This window comes from Bos grunniens, chromosome 15, assembly GCF_055505025.1.
Source record: "Bos grunniens cultivar Pamir isolate PY7600 chromosome 15, Bosgru_T2T1.0, whole genome shotgun sequence".
NCBI lineage: Eukaryota > Metazoa > Chordata > Mammalia > Artiodactyla > Bovidae > Bos > Bos grunniens.
Genome location: NC_141179.1, coordinates 70,475,522 through 70,496,015, shown reverse-complemented (window position 1 = coordinate 70,496,015; position 20,494 = coordinate 70,475,522). Strand labels below are relative to the sequence as shown.

General features: G+C 38.4%; 1 long non-coding RNA gene across 2 annotated transcripts; it reads left to right on the top strand.

Annotated features, from left to right (window-relative positions):
- The first annotated feature begins 6,766 nt into the window (after window positions 1-6,766).
- LOC147358446 (uncharacterized) lies at window positions 6,767-20,014 on the top strand. 2 transcript variants are annotated; one of them, XR_015141665.1, is made up of 3 exons: window positions 6,767-7,112; window positions 11,857-12,016; window positions 19,216-20,014. It is a non-coding gene; the product is annotated as an uncharacterized LOC147358446 (long non-coding RNA). The 2 variants fall into 2 exon arrangements; XR_015141664.1 differs by lacking the exon at window positions 11,857-12,016.
- The last annotated feature ends 480 nt before the right edge of the window (window positions 20,015-20,494 follow it).

Genomic DNA, 20,494 nt, shown 5'->3' with positions numbered 1-20,494 from the left:
CACTCAGGTCATCACATAGTACCAGGCTGGGGTCCCTGTTTTTCACAGCAACTTCCTTCTAGCTGTCTATTTTACATATGGTATTTTAAATATGTCAGTGCTACTTTCTCAGTGCATCCCACTGTAACCTTCCCCTGCTGTGTCCATAAGCCCATTCTCTACTAAGTTTATCAGCACCACTTTCTGGATTCCATGAAACTGAAAGTGTTAGTTACTCAGTCATGTCTGCCTCTTTGTGACTGTAGCCCAACAGGCTCCTCCTCTGACCATGGAATTCTCCAGGCAAGAATCCTGGAGTGTATAGCAATTCCCTTCTCCAGGGGATATTCCTGACCCAGGGATCGAACTCAGGTCTCCTGCATTGCAGATTCTTCTCAGTCTGAGACACTAAGAAGCACTTAGATTCCATATCTATATCTATATATAAATATGCATTAATATATGATGATTGCTTTCTCTTTCTGACTTACTTCACTCTGTATGAGAAGCTCTAGATTCATCCACCTCAATAGAACTGACTCAAATTCATTCCTTTTTATAGCTGGATGATATTCGATTGTATATATGTATTACTTCTTCACTATCCATTCATCTGCTGATGGAAATTTAGTTGTTTTCTTTTGTTTATTTGGCTTTTTGCTGTTTCTGTTTTTCAGTTCAGTTCAGTTGCTCAGTTCAGTTCAGTTCAGTCGCTCAATCAAGTCTGACTCTTTGGGACCCCATGAATCACAGCACGCCAGGCCTCCCTGTCCATCACCAACTCCCAGAGTTCACTCAAACTCACATCCATCAAGTCAGTGATGCCTTCCAGCCATCTCATCCTCCATCGTCCCCTTCTCCTCCTGCCCCCAATCCCTCCCAGCATCAGAGTCTCTTCCAATGAGTCAGCTCTTCGCAAGAGGTGGCCAAACTACTGGAGTTTCAGCTTTAGCATCATTCCTTCCAAAGAACACCCAGGGCTGATCTCCTTTAGAATGGAAAAACCATAGCTTTGACTAGATGGACCTTTGTTGGCAAAGTAATGTCTCTGCTTTTTAATATGCTATCTAGGTTGGTCATAACTTATCTTCCAAGGAATAAGCATCTTTTAATTTCATGGCTGCATTACCCATCTGCAGTGATTTTGGAGCCCAAAAAAATAATGTCTGCCACTGTTTCCCCATCTATTTGCCATGAAATGATGGGACCGGATGCCATGATATTAGTTTTCTGAATGTAGAGCTTTAAGCCAACATTTTCAATCTTCTCTTCCATTTTCTTCAAGAGCCTCTTTAGTTCTTCTTTGCTTTCTACCATAAAGGTGGTGTCATCTGCATATCTGAGGTTACTGATATTTCTCCCAGCAATCTTGATTCCAGCTTGTGCTTCATTCAAGCCCAGCATTTCTCATGATGTACTCTGCATGTAAGTTAAATTAGCAGGGTGACAATATACAGCCTTGACATACTCTTTTTCCTTTTTGGAACCAGTCTGTTGTTTCATGTCTAGTTCTAACTCTTGCATCCTGACATACATAAAAATTTCTCAAGAGGAAAGTCAGGCAGTCTGATATTCTCATCTCTTTCAGAATTTTCCACAGTTTATAGTGATCCACCCAGTCAACACAGAGTTCCTTGGTGGCCCAGACAGTAAAGCATCTGTCTACAATGTGGGAGACCGGGTTCAATCCCTGGGTCGGGAAGATCTCCTGGAGAAGGAAATGGCAACCCACTCCAGTATTCTTGCCTGGAGAATTCCATGGACAGAGGAGCCTGGTAGGCTACAGTCCATGGGGTCACAAAGAGTCAGACATGATTGAGCAACTTCACAGTTAAAGGCTTTAGCATAGTCAATAAAGCAAAAGTGTATATTTTTCTGAAACTCCCTTGCTTTTTCGATGATCCAACGGATGTTGGAAATTTCATCTCTGGTTCCTCTGCCTTTTCAAAAACCAGCTTGAACATCTGGAAGTTGATGGTTCATGTATTATTGAAGCCTAGCTTGGAGAATATGGAGTATTACATTGCTGGCGTGTGAGATGAGTGCAATTGTACAGTAGTTTGAGCATTCTTTGGCATTGCCTTTCTTTGGGATTGGAACAAAAACTGAGTCCTGTGGCCACTGCTGAGTTTTCCAAATTTGCTGGCATATTGAGTGCAGCACTTTCACAGCATCATCTTTTAGGATTTGAAATAGCTCAACTGGGAGTCCATTGCCTTCAGTATCTTTGTTCATAGTGATGCTTTCTAAGGCCCACTTGACTTCACTTTCCAGGACGTCTGGCTCTAGGTGAGTGATCACACTTTCATCATTATCTGGGTCATGAAGATCTTTTTTGTACAGTTCTTTTGTGTATTCTTGTCACCTCTTCTAAGTATCTTCTGCTTCTGTTAGGTCTATACCATTTCTGTCATTTATTGAGCCTGTCTTTGCATAAAATGTTCCCTTGGTATCTCTAATTTTCTTGAAGACATCTCTAGTCTTTCCCATGCTACTGTTTTCTTCTATTTCTTTGCATTGATCACTGAGGCAGGCTTTCTTATCTCTGCTTGCTATTCTATGGAACTGTGCATTCAGATGGGTCTATATTTCCTTTTCCCCTTTATTTTTTGCTTATCTTCTTTTCAAATCTATTTGTATGTCCTCCTCAGACAGTCATTTTGCTTTTTTGCATTTCTTTTTCGTGGGGATTTTCCCTGTCTCCTGTACAATGTCATGAATCTCCGTTATAGTTCATCAGGCTGTCTATCAGATCTAGTCCCTTAAATCTATTTGTCACTTCCACTGTATAACCATAAAGGATTAGATTTAGGTCGTACTTGAATCGTCTAGTAGTTTTCTCCACTTTCTTCAATTTAAGTCTGAAAAATTTGGCAATAAGCAGTTCATGATCTGAGCCATAGTCAGCTCCTGGTCTTATTCTTGCTGACTGTATAGAGCTTCTCCACCTTTGGCTGCAAAGAATATAATCAATCTGATTTTGGTGATTACCATCTGTTGACCATCAGATGGTTTTTAGTTTAGTTCTCAATTTTATTTTTTTATTTTTTTAAATTTTTAAATTTTTTTTTATTTTTTAACTTTACAATATTGTATTGGTTTTGCCATATATCAACATGAATCCACCACAGGTATACATGTGTTCCCCATCCTGAACCCTCCTCCCTCCTCCCTCCCCATACCATCCTTCTGGGTCATCCCAGTGCACCAGCCCCAAGCATCCAGTATCGTGCACGGAACCTGGACTGGCGACTCGTTTCATATATGATATTATACATGTTTCAATGCCATTCTCCCAAATCTTCCCACCCTCTCCCTCTCCCACAGAGTCCAAAAGACTGTTCTATACATCAGTGTCTCTTTTGCTGTCTCGTATACAGGGTTATTGTTACCATCTTTCTAAATTCCATATATATGCGTTAGTATACTGTATTGGTGTTTTTCTTGCTGGCTTACTTCACTCTGTATAATAGTCTCCAGTTTCATCCACCTCATTAGAACTGATTCAAATGTATTCTTTTTAATGGCTGATTAATACTCCATTGTGTATATGTACCACAGATTTCTTATCCATTCATCTGCTGATGGACATCTAGGTTGCTTCCATGTCCTGGCTATTATAAACAGTGCTGCAATGAATATTGGGGTACATGTGTCTCTTTCAATTCTGGTTTCCTCAGTGCACACTAAGACTTTTAAACCAAGTAGCAGTTTGGTTTAGTGGAGTGGATGTGAGAGTTTGATTAGGAATCAGACTGAATTTAAGTCTCATTTCAATATTTTCTGTGGCCAGACAGGTTTTTGGAGCAAGTAGCATATTCATTTTCTAACTCATTTCTCATCTAAGAATGACCATAATAACATCTCTCTTATAGGGTTGCCTGCAGATTAGTGAAAATGACATTCAGGTGCCTACAACATGATAAATAATCAATAAATTTGGATGTTATTATTCTTAGCATCCATGTATACATTTCCCCAGGATTTTTGTTTTTAATGAATCATAATCAAAATATATAATATCAGAATTTTGTTCATTCCAGCTGAAACACATGCTTCAAAGTGGTCTCAAGCTCTGTGAAGAATACCGTTGGTAGCTTGATAGGGATTGCATTGAATCTATAAATTGCTTTGGGTAGTATACTCATTTTCACTATATTGATTCTTCCAATCCATGAACATGGTATATTTCTCCATCTATTAGTGTATGGAAATACAAAAAACCTCAAATAGCCAAAGCTATCTTGAGAAAGAATGGAACTGGAGGAATCAACCTACCTGACTTCAGGCTCTACTACAAAGCCACAGTTATCAAGACAGTATGGTACTGGCACAAAGACAGAAATATAGATCAATGGAACAAAATAGAAAGCCCAGAGATAAATCGACACACATATGGACACCTTATCTTTGACAAAGGAGGCAAGAATACACAATGGATTAAAGAAAATCTCTTTAACAAGTGGTGCTGGGAAATCTGGTCAACCACTTGTAAAAGAATGAAACTAGAACACTTTCTAACAGCATAGACAAAAATAAACTCAAAATGGATTAAAGATCTAAACGTAAGACCAGAAACTATAAAACTCCTAGAGGAGAACATAGGCAAAACACTCTCTGACATACATCACAGCAGGATCCTCTATGACCCACTTCCCAGGATATTGGAAATAAAAGCAAAAATAAACAAATGGGACCTAATTAAACTTAAAAGCTTCTGAACAACAAAGGAAACTATTAGCAAGGTCAAAAGGCAGCCTTCAGAATGGGAGAAAATAATAGCAAATGAAGCAACTGACAAACAACTCATCTCAAAAATATACAAGCAACTCCTACAGCTCAACTCCAGAAAAATAAATGACCCAATCAAAAAATGGGCCAAAGAACTAAATCGACACTTCTCCAAAGAAGACATACAGATGGCTAACAAACACATGAAAAGATGCTCAACATCACTCATTATCAGAGAAATGCAAATCAAAGCCACTATGAGGTACCATTTCACACCAGTCAGAATGGCTGCGATCCAAAAGTCTACAAGCAATAAATGCTGGAGAGGGTGTGGAGAAAGGGAACCGTCTTACACTGTTGGTGGGAATGCAAACTAGTACAGCCACTATGGAGAACAGTGTGGAGATTCCTTAAAAAACTGGAAATAGAACTGCCTTATGATCCAGCAATCCCACTGCTGGGCATACACACTGAGGAAACCAGAAGGGAAAGAGACACGTGTACCCCAATGTTCATTGCAGCACTGTTTATAATAGCCAGGACATGGAAGCAACCTAGATGTCCATCAGCAGATGAATGGATAAGAAAGCTGTGGTACATATACACAATGGAGTATTACTCAGCCATTAAAAAGAATACATTGAATCAGTTCTAATGAGGTGGATGAAACTGGAGACTATTATACAGAGTGAAGTAAGCCAGCAAGAAAAACACCAATACAGTATACTAACGCATATATATGGAATTTAGAAAGATGGTAACAATAACCCTGTATACGAGACAGCAAAAGAGACACTGATGTATAGAACAGTCTTTTGGACTCTGTGGGAGAGGGAGAGGGTGGGAAGATTTGGGAGAATGGCATTGAAACATGTATAATATCATGTATGAAACAAGATGCCAGTCCAGGTTCCATGCACGATACTGGATGCTTGGGGTGGTGCACTGGGACGACCCAGAGGGATGGTACGGTGAGGGAGGAGGGAGGAGGGTTCAGGATGGGGAACACATGTATACCTGTGGCGGATTCTTTTCGATATTTAGCAAAACTAATAGAATTTTGTAAAGTTTAAAAATAAAATAATATTAAAAAAATAAAAGAAATATAAAAGAAAATTCAAAAAAACAAAAGACATGGAACAGCAAAACAAACAAACAAAAAAACAACTCTTTTCTGAAGGCACTGTGAATGTGCTTTTACTCTTTTCTCTCTGTAAAAAAACAGAAGGATGGTATCTTGCCGGGAGCTGGCATATTGCATATTGAGTGCATATTGCATATTGAGTGCAGCACTTTCCACAGCATCATCTTTCAGGATCTGGAATAGCTCAACTGGAATTCTATCACTGCCGGGAGCCAGCGTGAGGAGCTCCACCCATGACAAAGGTCATGAGGAAGGAGGCTGGGCATAGGCAAAGGCGGGATCAAGCCTCAGGAATCCCCCTGGAAATTCTAGAGCATCTACCCCCAAAACCAAAGTCTGCCTACTTTCTGCTTTGTGCTTTCACCTACACCTCTGACTTTATTGGGGGCTGTCCCTCACTACCTCTCTCTGAAAAAAGAGTTAGCTTACAGCTCCAGTTAATAATTCCTGGGTGTGACAGTGTTTCAACCTACAAACTCCTTTGGAAATCCTCTAGCCTGCCTGAATAGGTTTTTCCGGCCACATGTGATTGTTCAGAGCCTCCCAACTGTGAGAGGCATGAGATGCTCTAAACTGTCTAAACACAGATTCTTTTGAGCAGTTAAAAGATTGATTAGAAATTGTATTGGTGAAGAGTTTTTCACTTGTTGGGCCAATGTTTGCTGCTAAGTCTCTGTATCCCTTACCTGCTGTGTCCCTGGCAGTGTATTGATTAATATAATTGGTGTAAGTAGTAGCTTTAATGTTTGTAACCTTGGACCCTTGAGTTAATTCTTTTCTTGATTGAGCCCACCTCACCTTTGCCCTATAGGAATGCAGCTTTGTCCAATCCTTTTTTGTAGGCTGGTGCCTGACTTTGGAATAATCACCTTTAGAGAAAAATAAGTTTCTTAAAATGTTAACAGGCCTCCTGGCCAGAAGATGATGTAAATCACCTGAACTTTTGCATATGATAAGTTTGAAAGCCTGGCTTCGATTAGAACCAGGAACTGCTGTCCTTGCATGACTCCACCCCTTCCCCCCTTATCCTCTATGCATAACTTAAGGTATAAAAACTACTTTGGAAAATAAAGTGCAGGCCTTGTTCACCGAAACTTGGTCTCCCCATGTCACTCTCTCTCACAAATTCTGGCTAAGTCTCCATCTGGAGCGCGGAACCTGCCTTGCTTGCTAATTATGCCTGGGCTTCTAAGATCCGACCGGGAAGGCCTCAGTGTCTCCTCTCCTTCAGGAGAACAGAAGGACGCCTGCGGCCTACGTAAGTGGTGCAAACTTCTTGTCTTGAAGTTTTATTGGTCTCCCGCGTAAACCAAGCTACTCAGCCTCTTTTCTCCACTGAATTTCTTCACTGAGCTATCCTCATTCTATTACTCTTTATACCCTTAATTAACATTTAATTAAGCAGTTGTTTCCTGATCCTCGCCTACGCCGTCTCTCCTTCGAATACCCTGGATAAGCCGGGGCTGGACCACGGCAGTATCTCATGATGGTTACTGTTTCATTTGTTTGTTTTGATTTGTGTTTATTTTTTGTACTTGGTGGCTTGTGTTTGGACATGAAAATTCCTCCTTTGTTTTTCTTCCGGTTTTGTGGGGAATATAAGTCTCGAAACTACATTTCCCAGAATCTCTTGCTAATAGAGGTCAGTTGTAGAATCTGTCAGGGAGACAATCTCCTGTGAGATCTGGATGACAGTGATGAAATAGAAACCACTGTAGCTTCTCTGTCATTGTCTGGGAGGTGACGCTGTAAATGGCTGATGCCTGGTTTTCCAGTGGCTCTGAAAAATTCTCCCATGATTCACTTACTTTAGTGATGCAAGAAATGATTTCATGTGATTTCTACAACTGCCAGATTTCCATAGATAATGGCTTTACCAGACATATGCTCCCCAGCATCTCCAAAGAACCTGTGAAAGTGGAAGCCACAAAACCCTGAATTAAACTTTCTGCCTGAAATTCAGTTTTCCATTTTCCTGACGAAACCTAAACTGATAAGTTGAATAGGATGTCATTTTTATGAAAATTTGGAAAGTTGCAAACAAGAAAAGTTATTCAAATTTTATCCTCAAGAAGCAATATTAATAATATTTTAGTAGACTAATTTCTTACCTATTTTTTACTAAAAAATAAAATGGTGTGCAATAAAACTAATATCTTTTTGCCAAAGCTTACCTCTTCACATTTTCAGAGGGAGGTATTAGTATGAGTTTGATTGTATTCTTCAAGACCATTTTTTATGTTTTCACATACAAATATTTGTATTCATTTGTAGATAATCATATTCCTTTTTACGCAATTGGTATGAGCAAATGGATAACAGTTTGTTGCTAATTTATATGCATTTGTTGTTGTTAGTCACCAAGTCATGTCCAAATCTTTGTGACCCCATGGACTGTAGCCTACCAGGCTTCTGTCCCTCACCATACCCCAGAGTTTGCCCACGTTTTTGTCCATTGAATCAGTGATGCCATCCAGCCATTTCATCCTCTGTCACCCTCTTCTTTTCCTCCCTTCAATCTTTCCCAGTATCAGGATCTTTTCCAGTGAATTGACTATTCGCATCAGGTGGCCAAAGTATTGGAGCTTCAGCATCAGTCCTTCCAATGAGGATTCAGGGTTGATTTTCTTTAAGATTGACTAGTTTGATCTCTTTGCAGTCCAAGGGACTCTAGAGAGTGAGGTTTAGTGATTATTTCCCAGCCCTACCCCCAATTTCCATGGAAAGAATTTCCAATTGCCACTTCAGCTTTAGTTCAACTCTTCTAACCCTGTCCTGTAAGATTGGGCTTCTTTTACTCTTCCTCCTTGTGTTCTACAGTATTTTTTCTTTCATTAACTTCAAGTCATTCTGGCGCCCTTTTTATTCCTGAGACTTTCAAAGTTCATTCTTGAATCACAACAAATAGAAATGCTCTTCCCTTGGTCTTCATTTAAAAAATTGATGCAAAATACACATAACAAAAGTTAAGCATTTTAATGTACACAATTCAGTGACATTTAGTACATTCACAGTGTTGCGCAAATAAAACCTATGTTTAATTCAAAAATGTTTTCATCCCTGAGAAATGAAACCCCACAGTTATGAAGCAGTTACTCCACATTCTCCCATTTCTCCAGCCTGTTGCAACTATCGATCTCTTTTCTGTGTCTATGGATTTACCTGTTCTAGATAGTTCATGTATTGGGTTAGCTATCCATAGCATCTTATGGACGTGAATGAACTTCTCAATAGAAAGAAATCATACAATATATGATCTTCTCTGTTTGACTCTTTTAAATAAGAATCACATTATTGAGGTTCGTTCACACTGTAGCATACAACAATACTCCATTCTTCAGCACTGCAAAATAATATTCTATTATATATATATATATATATATATATATATATATATATACCACAATTATTTTTTTCCATTTATTTGTTGATTGACATTTGGATTGTTTTCACTTTTTTGGCCATAGTGAATGGCACTGCTATGTCCTTGGGTATGGCTTTATAAGGATAAGTATAGCCCATTCTCTACTCAAAAATAAAACTTTAGTGCTAATGGTAAGGAAATTGTAGCAAGAACTATTAACCATAATTGTATTGCTATTTCCATATATCTTCAGTAATTAAAAAAACCCTTTTTATTATCATTAATTGACTGATTGGAGCCCTATATTAGGGCACAAATATCAATCCAGAGGGCTTCCCATGTGGCAGTAGTGGTAAAGAACTTGACTGCCAGTGCAGGAGACTTAAGAGGTTTGCATTTGATCACTGGGTGGGGAAGATCCCTTGGAGGAGGGCATGGCAACCCACTTCAGTATTCTTGTCTGGAGAATCCCATGGACAGAGAAGCCTGATGGGCTATGGTCCATAGGGTTGCAAAAAGTTGGACATAACTAAAGTGACTTAGCACATCAGTTCAGAAGGAAAACAGGTTACCAAGCTGGGAACCCATGTTACAAAACTTTGTAAGTTATTACCTTTTTAATTTTTATTGTGTATGTAGTTACCTATTTAGAGCAAATTTGGGAGAGAAGAAAGAGACTATGATAGGTTATATTGACTCCACTTTAATGTTCTTGATGCAATTTGAATATAGAATAACATTTCATGATTTGGAAAAAAATTACTAACCCCTTTTATAGATGGGAAAAGGAAGTCATCTTGGGGCACATGTTTTTATTATAGGAAAACTTCTTTGAGAATCTTTCATTATATATATTAACATAAAACTCATAGGCAAATCTTGCCTTTAGAAGAGGGCATAAAATGGCATTTCTGTATCATTTGGTTTGTTTCCTCTGTATCCTTACCCTTGGTATGTAGCCATCTAGAGAAGGGGTAGCCCAGTTAAGGAGTTCAAGCATTGAAAAGAAGGTTGAAATCCAACTCTGTTCTTCCATGAGTTTCAGAAATTAGGGAAACCCTCAGGAGTGAACTGTGGGGTCCATGACCAAGATCTTTCCTTTAGAAATAATACCATCATGTTGGGGGTCCTCAAGACCACCTTCAGGCTTGATGATTTTCCGAAAGACTCAAAAAACTCACAAAAGCTGTTATGCTTAAGGCTATGGTTTATAACAACAAATCAGTACTGATTAAAATCAGCAATGGAAAAAAGATGAGTTAAGCCAAACCAAGACAAACCAGGGATAAGTCTTCAATTGTCCTTTCCAAATGGAGAGAAATGGAAGTACATGGAATGTCTGTGTATTTTATATTTGATATTTAACTTCCAGGTCTCCAGAGTCAAACTCAGATAACTAGCCTAGAACTCCAAGTGAACAAAAACAGACATTAACCATCATTCACATTATTAGTATAATTTTTCTGCCATGACCCAAACACTCGAATATACAAAGATCCTCTTAACAGTCAGGATATCCCAAGAGCTCAAAAATTATCTCCCAGGAGTTAGTCCATATCTAGTCCTGAAGACTTTTAGAATCTGTAGAATTTGCGGCAATTCAGATCTATTAATTAACTCTTTACTGAACTATCCTTTTGAAAGTTACCATGAAGAAAAAGGGAATCTGGACCCTGAGAAGAAGGTGCTTAGAGCAAAGATCTCAGGAGGCACAGAAGAAAAGAAAAGCTAGACTGGCTTACTGTGTTTGAATCCCCACAGGGTCCAGCTTTATTCTGTTGGGAAAAGACTTGAACATTTACACCAAATTAAAAAAGATTTGCAATAGATCAGTCATGTTATGAAGTTCCTCATCCCCTCTCACATCTGTTCCTGAATTCATATTTTAGTGTTTTTTCTTTATTTTCAAAAAAATAAGGCATCTAATTCTAGTATCTAAATCTAGCAAGGAAAGAAAAAAAATTTTTTTAAAGACAGATTTCTAACTCTAGTGGGATCCCAGTGTCCACTTTGTCAGATAAGAGTTTGGTAGCATAGAGCTTCAATTCCAATTCAAAGTTAGTAAGAATCTCCTGCTCTTGAAATCAAGAGGAAAAAAAAATACAATATGAGAAAATCTGATGAAGCTGTCATGTTCTAAAAGTCACAGACTACTTTGGAGGCAAAGGTAATATTATGGATGAGAACAAGTCTTCATTGGTAAAGAAAGAACTCATTCTCTTATACAAGTAGAAAAGGGGAATAAGAGTTGTTAAAATGATTATTCAGTAACCAAAGCTACTCTCGCAATAGTTCTTCTTGCCAATTTAACCAAATCGAGTTTGCCTTCAAAATGAAGTCAATCATTACTGCCTAGTTGTCACTGAAAGTGAACACTAACTCTTAAATAGAGTTTTTGATGTTGACCACATTTCTAGAAACATCCTCCATGTTAAGTGTGTTCACTTAAGGAGCTCACAGTAATCCTGAATTTTCTTCAGGAAATCAGTTCCAAGAGAAAGAATACTGTTACTTGAAACTAACTAACCTGCAATGAAAAGAAGAGTTGGTTTAAACTATTGTTGACACAGTTAAGTTAGCTTTTGGTGCTCAGCCATGTCCAACTCTCTGCAGCTCCTCTGTCCATGGAATTTTCCAGGCAAGGACACAGGAGCAAGTTGTCATCTCCCACTCCAGGGATCTTCCTGACTCAGGGATCTAACCCATGTCAACTGCATCTACTACAGAGGGACGCAGATTCTTTACCACTAGTGCCACCTGGGACTACTCATTTAAAAGTTCATTGACTCCACATAACAGTAAGTGCTTATTCAGATGTTACTGCTGCTAAGTCACATCAGTCTTGTCCAACTCTGTGCGACCCTGTAGATGGCAGCCCACCAGGCTCCCCATCCCTGGGATTCTCCAGGCAGGAACACTGGAGTGGGTTGCCATTTCCTTCTCCAATGCATGAAAGTGAAAAGTGAAAGTGAAGTCGCTCAGTCGTGTCTGACCCTCAGTGACCCCATGGACTGCAGTCTTCCAGGCTCCTCTGCCCATGGGATTTTCTAGGCAAGAGTACTGGAGTGGGGTGCCATTGCCTTCTCCGTATTCAGATGTTACAATCACACAAATGCCACATGCTTGCTCATACATTACTGGTCAGTATTTTGCAAGCATGAATGGTGCAACTATTAAGTCTTTATTTACTAGTGGAATCAGCTTCCTATTGCAGAGAAATGCTATTCTTTTCTTTCTGTCCATTATTGATGGAGAATGGCTTCTTGTCTTCAGGAGAGTAACCTCCTTTGTTATTGTAAGATTCTAACATTTGTTTCTTAATACAATTTTTTTTCTGCAGATATTTAATAAGAACCAAATTTATTTATTTTAATTGGAGGCTAATTACTTTACAATATTGTGGTGGTTTTTGCCATACATTCACATGAATCAGCCATGGGTGTCCATGTTTTCCCCATCCTGAACCCCCCTCCCACCTCCCTCTCCATTCCATCCCTCAGGGTCATTCCAGTGCACAGTCCTGAGCACCCTGTCTCATGCATCGAACCTGGACTGGTCATCTATTTCACATATGATAATATACGTGTTTCAATACTATTCTTTCAAATCATCCCACCCTCGCCTTCTCCCACAGAGTCCAAAAGTCTGTTATTTACATCTGTGTCTCTTTTGCTGTCTCACATATAGGGTCATCATTACCATCTTTCTAAATTCCATATATATACATTAATATACTGTATTGCTGTTTTTCTTTCTGACTTACTTCACTCTGTATAATAAGCTCCAGTTTCATCCACCTCATTAGAACTGATTCAAATGTATTCTTTTTAATAGCTGAGTAATATTTCATTGTGTATATGTACCACAGCTTTCTTATCCATTTGTCTGCCTATGGACATCTAGGTTGCTTCCATGTCCTGGCTATTATAAACAGTGCTGTGATGAACATTGGGGTAAGACGTGTCTCTTTCAATTTTGGTTTCCTCAGTGTGTATGCCCAGCAGTGGGATTGCTGGATCATAAGGCAGTTCTATTTCCAATTTTTTAAGGAATCTCCACACTGTTCTCCATAGTGGCTGTACTAGTTTGCATTCCCACCAACAGTGTAAGAGGGTTCCTTTTTCTCCACTTCCTCTCCAGCATTTATGGTTTGTAGACTTTTTGATAGCAGCCATTCTGACCAGCATGAGATGGAACCTCATTGTGTTTTTGATTTGCATTTCTCTGATAATGAGTGATGTTGAACATCTTTTCTTGTGTTTGTTAGCCAACTGTATGTCTTCTTTGGAGAAATGTCTGTTTAGTTCTTTAGTCCATTTTTTGATTGAGTCACTTATTTTCCTGGAACTGAGCTTCAGGAGTTGCTTGTATATTTTTGAGACTAATTCTTTGTCAGTTGCTTCATTTGCTATTGTTTTCTTGCATTCTGAAGGCTGTCTTTTCACCTTGCTTATAGTTTCCTTAGTTGTGCAAAAGCTTTTAAGTTTAATTAGGTCCCATTTGTTTATTTTTGCTTTTATTTCCATTACTCTGGGAGTTGGGTCATAGAGGATCCTGCTATGCTTTACATCAGAGAGTGTTTTGCCTATGTCATGGAGTTGATTGATTTGTCTCCAAGAAACAGCATGTCTTGGAAATATTCTTTATATCCTTGAATATATTTCAAAGTTCTCTTGGCCCTACCATTTTTCAGGATCTTCTTTTATTCAACATTCTCTCTCTCTCTCTCCATCCTATTTATATGTCGCACATATACTCTGTTTTCTATCTCCAACGTCTTAGAATTACCTACTCCAAATCAGAAACAATAGTCTCAATAACATTATTGCTGGATACATTAAGACACCAACTATTCATAGTTCTTTAGGCTTCCTTCATGGCTCCGATGGTAAAGAATCTGCCTCCAATCCAGGAGACCCAGGTTCAATCCCTGAGTCAGGAAGATCCCATAGAGAAGAGAATGGCTACCCACTCCAGTATTCTTGGCTGGAGAATCCATGGACAGAGGAGCCTGCCAGATTATACCTCGTGGGGCCATAAAGAGTCAGATACCACTGAGAAACTAACAGACCCCAATGTGCAAAGATTCTTGCTTATCACCTAACATCTGTGCTCTCAGTCTGAGTCTAAGGGACCTAGTAGAACCACCTAAATAAGCAAATGGCATTGGCCTGTCTTGTCAGAGGATTTTCTTTTCTTTTCTTTTTAGAGGTTCTTGATGGAAGAGATAACTATGTTATGAGACTTTAAGTCTGATCAGCAGGGACACCCTTCCTTGCTGCTGCCAGTCAGGCACCCTTCATTAGGTTCTTAACCAATTAGTATTCCTTTAAAGATTAGACTTATTTTGTATACTATGATCTCTCACTCTTCACCATTCCAAAAGTTAGCTTCCAACATACTGTTTGTACCTTCAGCAGATGTTAGAGTCATTAAATAATGATATTCCATTCAGCAAAACATTTGTAGGAAAGATGCATGTACATTTTCACATTTAAAGTCTTCTGATTTAAAAGACTAATTAGTAATGTCACTTTTTGTAGAAATTAACATATCAGTTATTTTATTAACATCAACTGGTTTGAATAGCAATGCATTCTCTTCCCACCATGTAACACATATCTCTGAAGTATTGTTCTGACATTTCAGGTTCATCTCTGACAGGCAGGCAGACATAATCTGTCAGGTTTTTACATGGTTGAAAATCTAGGATTGGGCTCCTTGAATGCTTGAACTGGCCAAAGCTGCTGGTTAATTTTGAGGGTAAATCTTAGCTGCTTATAATTATTTGTACTCATTTTAGTAAATAAGATAGTTGTTTTGTTTTGTTTTGTTTTGTCAAGTATGATCAAGTCAAGTAGATGTGTTCATGGGAATGACCAATTTCAGAAGTCCCAAGGCACTTGGATGAACTCATTCTATAATTTGACTTTATGGACTTCAGGGAGATAAACTTGCCTTTGGAAAATACTTTTGTAAGGCAAGTGTATATATTAATCAGAGTCCACAAAAATGGTGGAAACAAGAAAAATAAAGTTAAATCTGAATGTCAGTTAGTGCAATGATTAACCAAATCCAAATAAGATTTTGTTTGCATACACAAAATCTGGATCAGTTCTGCAAGAGTGGGCCTTCTTTCAAGAGAAATATTCTTTTTCTGTCATCATTAAAATTAAAATATATTAATCACAAGCATAAGGATTAGTCTCCTCTATTAAGAGAAGCCAATGATTAGTTATTGGTGGTATGATGAAGCCAGCTAACGAGTAATGCTTTAAGAGAATTACCATTTATCTTTGTGAAGGGTTAAGTATCATAACAAAAAACAGAATAATAGAAGATAAACTAGTCCATTGGGAAGTCTGATGGCGTGGCATTTGTAATTTGAAGATGTGTAGATCTTGTTGTGAGATAAATGCTATAAAATCTGCAAGAATATGGAAGGAATCGGGACTACAAAGGTGTCAGCCCAGAGAAATCCATGTCCATAGGTACTGCACGTGTGGAGAGATGATAATTGTAGAGATGCTGTGTCATTCTGTGTTTCTAGAGAAAGATAACAAAACCCAGCTTCCTCAGCCCTGCATTTTACGGTCAGCTACTTTGATACAACTGTTTCTCTGATCCTAACCTTCTGTAATAAATGAAATTTCTTTAGATTGATAAACCTAGAGAACTATTTCATCTTATTTTCTGAGCATTGAATAATATCTGATCCAAAAGGCTCTAACAACTTTTAAGCTCTTGTAGCCAACTATTAGTTTTCATTCTAGTGATGGTGACTTCTAGGGAAAGTATATAAGAACTAAATTTGTTTCTACTTCAAGTTGGATGGTTAGGTGTATGAGTTTAGGCATGACCTCTCCACTTGTAAATTCCACTGGATAATAGTAAAAATGTAAACACCAGAACAAAATCTTAAAGATATAAATTGGATGTTGGGAGATCAGAATATTGGAAATTTTGGTGACTCCTGAAAACAACAAACAGATGAAATATATCAAAGATTAAACAAAAGTTTCTGTCAGCCAGCATCTACAGAATATTCATATCAAATGGCCTGTGACTACTCTATTTTCACTTTTGTAATTGCAATAGCAGCATTCACCATCAGTTTAAAATTAGCAATATACTCTAAAAATTGAATGATTTATCTTGATCAGGCAACAATTTCTAGTAAAGATTTAAGCTTCTGAGAATAAAATCACTCACATTTTGGTCTACCTTCCTCCTACTTGGATCTGAAAATTAATACTGACAGTTATATAATACTCTTTAAATAAAAGATGTACAGATCCCTGGAGAAAACACAGAAAGAAAATCCAGTGGAGTGTTATATTGCTTGGTGGATTAAAATAACACAACTTTATTATTATCATATAATTCTGGGTCCTTGGCTCGGGATCCCTGGATCCCTGGGTCGGGAATATCCCCTGGAGAAGGAAATGGCAACCCATTCCAGTATTCTTGCCCAGAGAATCCCATGGACAGAGGCACCTGACAGGTTGCAGTCCATGGGATCCCAAGAGTCAGAGACGACTTAGTGACTAAACCACACCACAATTCTAGAGGTCAGAAGTCTAAAGTGACTCTTGATAATCTAAAACCAAGATGTTAATAGGCTACATTTCTTCTGGAGGCTCTAGAGGAGAATTTGATTCTTATTTTATTGTTGTTTTTCTGGCTTTTAGAGGTCACCTGCATTCCAGGTCTTATGAAAGCCTTACATTTTTACAGTCATCAGTGGTCAGTGGAGTACTTCTCACACCGCCACACGCTGGTCTGCCTTTTCTACTTGAAAGGACCCTTGTAATTACATTTGACAAACCATATAATCCAGGATTAACTCTGTTAGAAACTCAGTTGATTAGCAATCTTATTTCTATTTGTCATTTTAGTTTCCCTTTGCTATGTGATATCACTTATTCAAGGTTCCATGGATTAGTACCTGAACATTTTTCAGGAAAGATTATTCTACCTAATTCAAAATCCAAATGTTTAAATCAACTGAGTATTCTGTCCATAAATATGAATTCAGTTCACTTCAGTTCAGTCGCTCAGTCGTGTCCGACTCTTTGAGACCCCATGAATCGCAGCACACCAGGCCTCCCTGTCCATCACTATCTCCTAGAGTTCACTCAAACTCACGTCCATCGAGTCATTGATGCCATCCAGCCATCTCATCCTCTGTCATCCCCTTTTCCTCCTGCCCCCAACCCCTCCCAGCATCAGAGTCTTTTCCAATAAGTCAACTCCTCACATGAGGTGGCCAAAGTACTGGAGATTCAGCTTTAGCATCATTCCTTCCAAAGAACACCCAGGGCTGATCTCCTTTAGAATGGACTGGTTGGATCTCCTTGCAGTCCAAGGGACTCTCAGGAGTCTTCTCCAAAACCACACTTCAAAAGCATCAATTCTTCGGTGCTCAGCTTTCTTCACAGTCCAACTCTAGCATCCATACATGATCACTGGAAAAACCATAGCCTTGACTAGATGGATCTTTGCTGGCAAAGTAACGTCTCTGTTTTTGAATATGCTATCTGGGTTGGTCATAACTTTCCTTCCAAGGAGTAAGTGTCTTTTAATTTCATGGCTGCATTCCCCATCTGCAGTGATTTTGGAGCCCAAAAATGTAAAGTCTGACAGTGTTTCCACTGTTTCCCCATCTATTTCCCATGAAGTGATGGGACCAGATGCCATAATCTTTGTTTTCTGAATGTTGAGCTTTAAGCTAACTTTTTCACTCTCCTCTTTCCCTTTCATCAAGAGGCTTTTTAGTTCCTCTTCACTTTCTGCCATAAGGGTGGTGTCATCTGCATTTCTGAGGTTATTGATATTTCTCCCGGCAAGCTTGATTCTAGCTTGTGCTTCTTCCAGCCCAGCGTTTCTCATGATGTACTCTGCATATAAGTTAAATAAGCAGGGTGACAATATACAGACTTGACATACTCCTTTTCCTATTTGGGACCAGTCTGTTGTTCCATGTCCAGTTTTAACTGTTGCTTCCTGACCTGCATATAGGTTTCTCAAGAGTCACGTCAGGTGGTCTGGTATTCCAATCATGATTCTTTTGGACAAAAGAGAAAAAACATCAAAATTAAAATAAACAAATGAAACTTTTGGTGCCAAAGGAAACAGTAATAATTCAGAAAGTGCAATTTAAATACATTCTCATTAATGCATATAATTTACATTCTCAGGAAATATTTGAGAAGATATTACAGTCTTAAAACAGTAGAAGACTGAAAAGAAAAAGAAGTGGTCACAAATTGAAATGATGTCATTAATAATTAAAAATTTGACAAACAATGATGAAAGGAAAATTGGAAAAGCAGGTTAAGAAATTTCCCAAAACATAAATAAAATGACACAACTAAGGAAAATAAGATCCACAGACTTAGAAAACTAGTGAGTTAATTCAGGAAGAATAAGCCATCTAATTACAACTTATAGGAGAAGAAATACAGATATAAGAAATACAGAATAATAAAAGAAATTTCCTTTGGCTTCATTCTATTCCTTTTCTTGCCTTCAATCCTTCTTTCATTTTTCTTTGCTTGATAGCATTAATTGTCATCTGTGATTTTATGTAGTATTCTGATTATGTTCTCTGTGAGTCAGCTATGGTGTAAGCACCAAGAACAGGGAATTGGCTTATTTTGAAGACTACTGTAAGCTGTTACATAGAGTGATGTTTATCACACAATAGATGCTCAACAAATATCTGTTAAAATAAAAAAATTTTTCAATTTTGCATGATAGTGTGTATCTGCTGAAAAAAGACATTCTCTGTCTCCTTTCTGCTTCTCAGTTCCCCAACCTTCATCTTAGAGAATCCACAATCCTTTTAGAAGTTGACCAGGTTAATTCCTATTATTATGAAGTTGACATTTGGCTTGGCTGTTAAGTCTTGAGATTTCATGCTGCTATTCTTAATATTTAATAGACTCCATATATATTAGAACCAACACCCAAAAAGATGTCCTTTGCATTATAGGGGACTGGAATGCAAAAGTAGGAAGTCAAGAAACACCTGAAGTAACAGGCAAATTTGGCCTTGGAGTACAGAATGAAGCAGGGCAAAGGCTTATAGAGTTCTGTCAAGAGAATGCAGTGGTCATAGCAAACACCCTCTTCCAACAACACAAGACAAGACTCTACACATGGACATCACCAGATTGTCAACACCGAAATCAGATTGATTATACTCTTTGCAGCCAAAGGCGGAGAAGCTCTATACAGTCAGCAAAAACAAGACCGGGAGCTGACTGTGGCTCAGATCATGAACTCCTTATTGCCAAATTCAGATTTAAATTAAAGAAAGTAGGAAAACCACTAGACCATTCAGGTATGACCTAAATCAAATCCCTTATGATTATACAGTGGAAGTGAGAAATAGATTTAAGTGACTAGATCTGATAGACAGAGTACCTCATGAACTATGGACGGAGGTTCGTGACATTGTACAGGAGATAGGGATCAAGAAAATCCCCATTGAAAAGAAATGCAAAAACGCAAAATGGCAGTCTGAGGAGGCCTTACAAATAGCTGTGAAAAGAAGACAAGTGAAAAGCAAAGGAGAAAAGGAAAGAAATAAGCATCTGAATGCAGAGTTCCAAAGAATAACAAGGAGAGATAAGAAAGCCTTCCTCAGCCATCAATGCAAAGAAATAGAGGAAAACAAGAGAATGGGAAAGAGTAGAGATCTCTTCAAGAAAATTAGAAATACCAAGGGAACATTTCATGCAAAGATGGGCTCGATAAAGAACACAAAAGGTATGGAGCTAACAGAAGAAGAAGATATTAAGAAGATGTATCACAAATACACAGAAGAACTGTACAAAAAAGATCTTCACGACCCAGATAAGCATGATGGTGTGATCACTCACCTAGAGCCACACATCCTGGAATGTGAAGTCAAGTGGGCCTTAGGAAGCATCACTATGAAAAAAGCTAGTGGAGGTGATGGAATTCCAGTTGAGCTATTTCAAATCCTGAAAGATGATGCTGTGAAAGTACTGCACTCAATATGCCAGCAAATTTGGGAAACTCAGCAGTGGCCACAGGACTGGAAATGATCAGTTTTTATTCCAATCCCAAAGAAAGGCAATGCCAAAGAATGTTCAAACTACCACACAATTGCACTCATCTCACACGCTAGCAAAGTAATGCTCAAAATTCTCCAAGCCAGGCTTCAACAATACATGAACCATGAACTTCCAGATGTTCAAGCTGGTTTTAGAAAAGACAGAAGAAACAGAGATCAAATTGCCCAC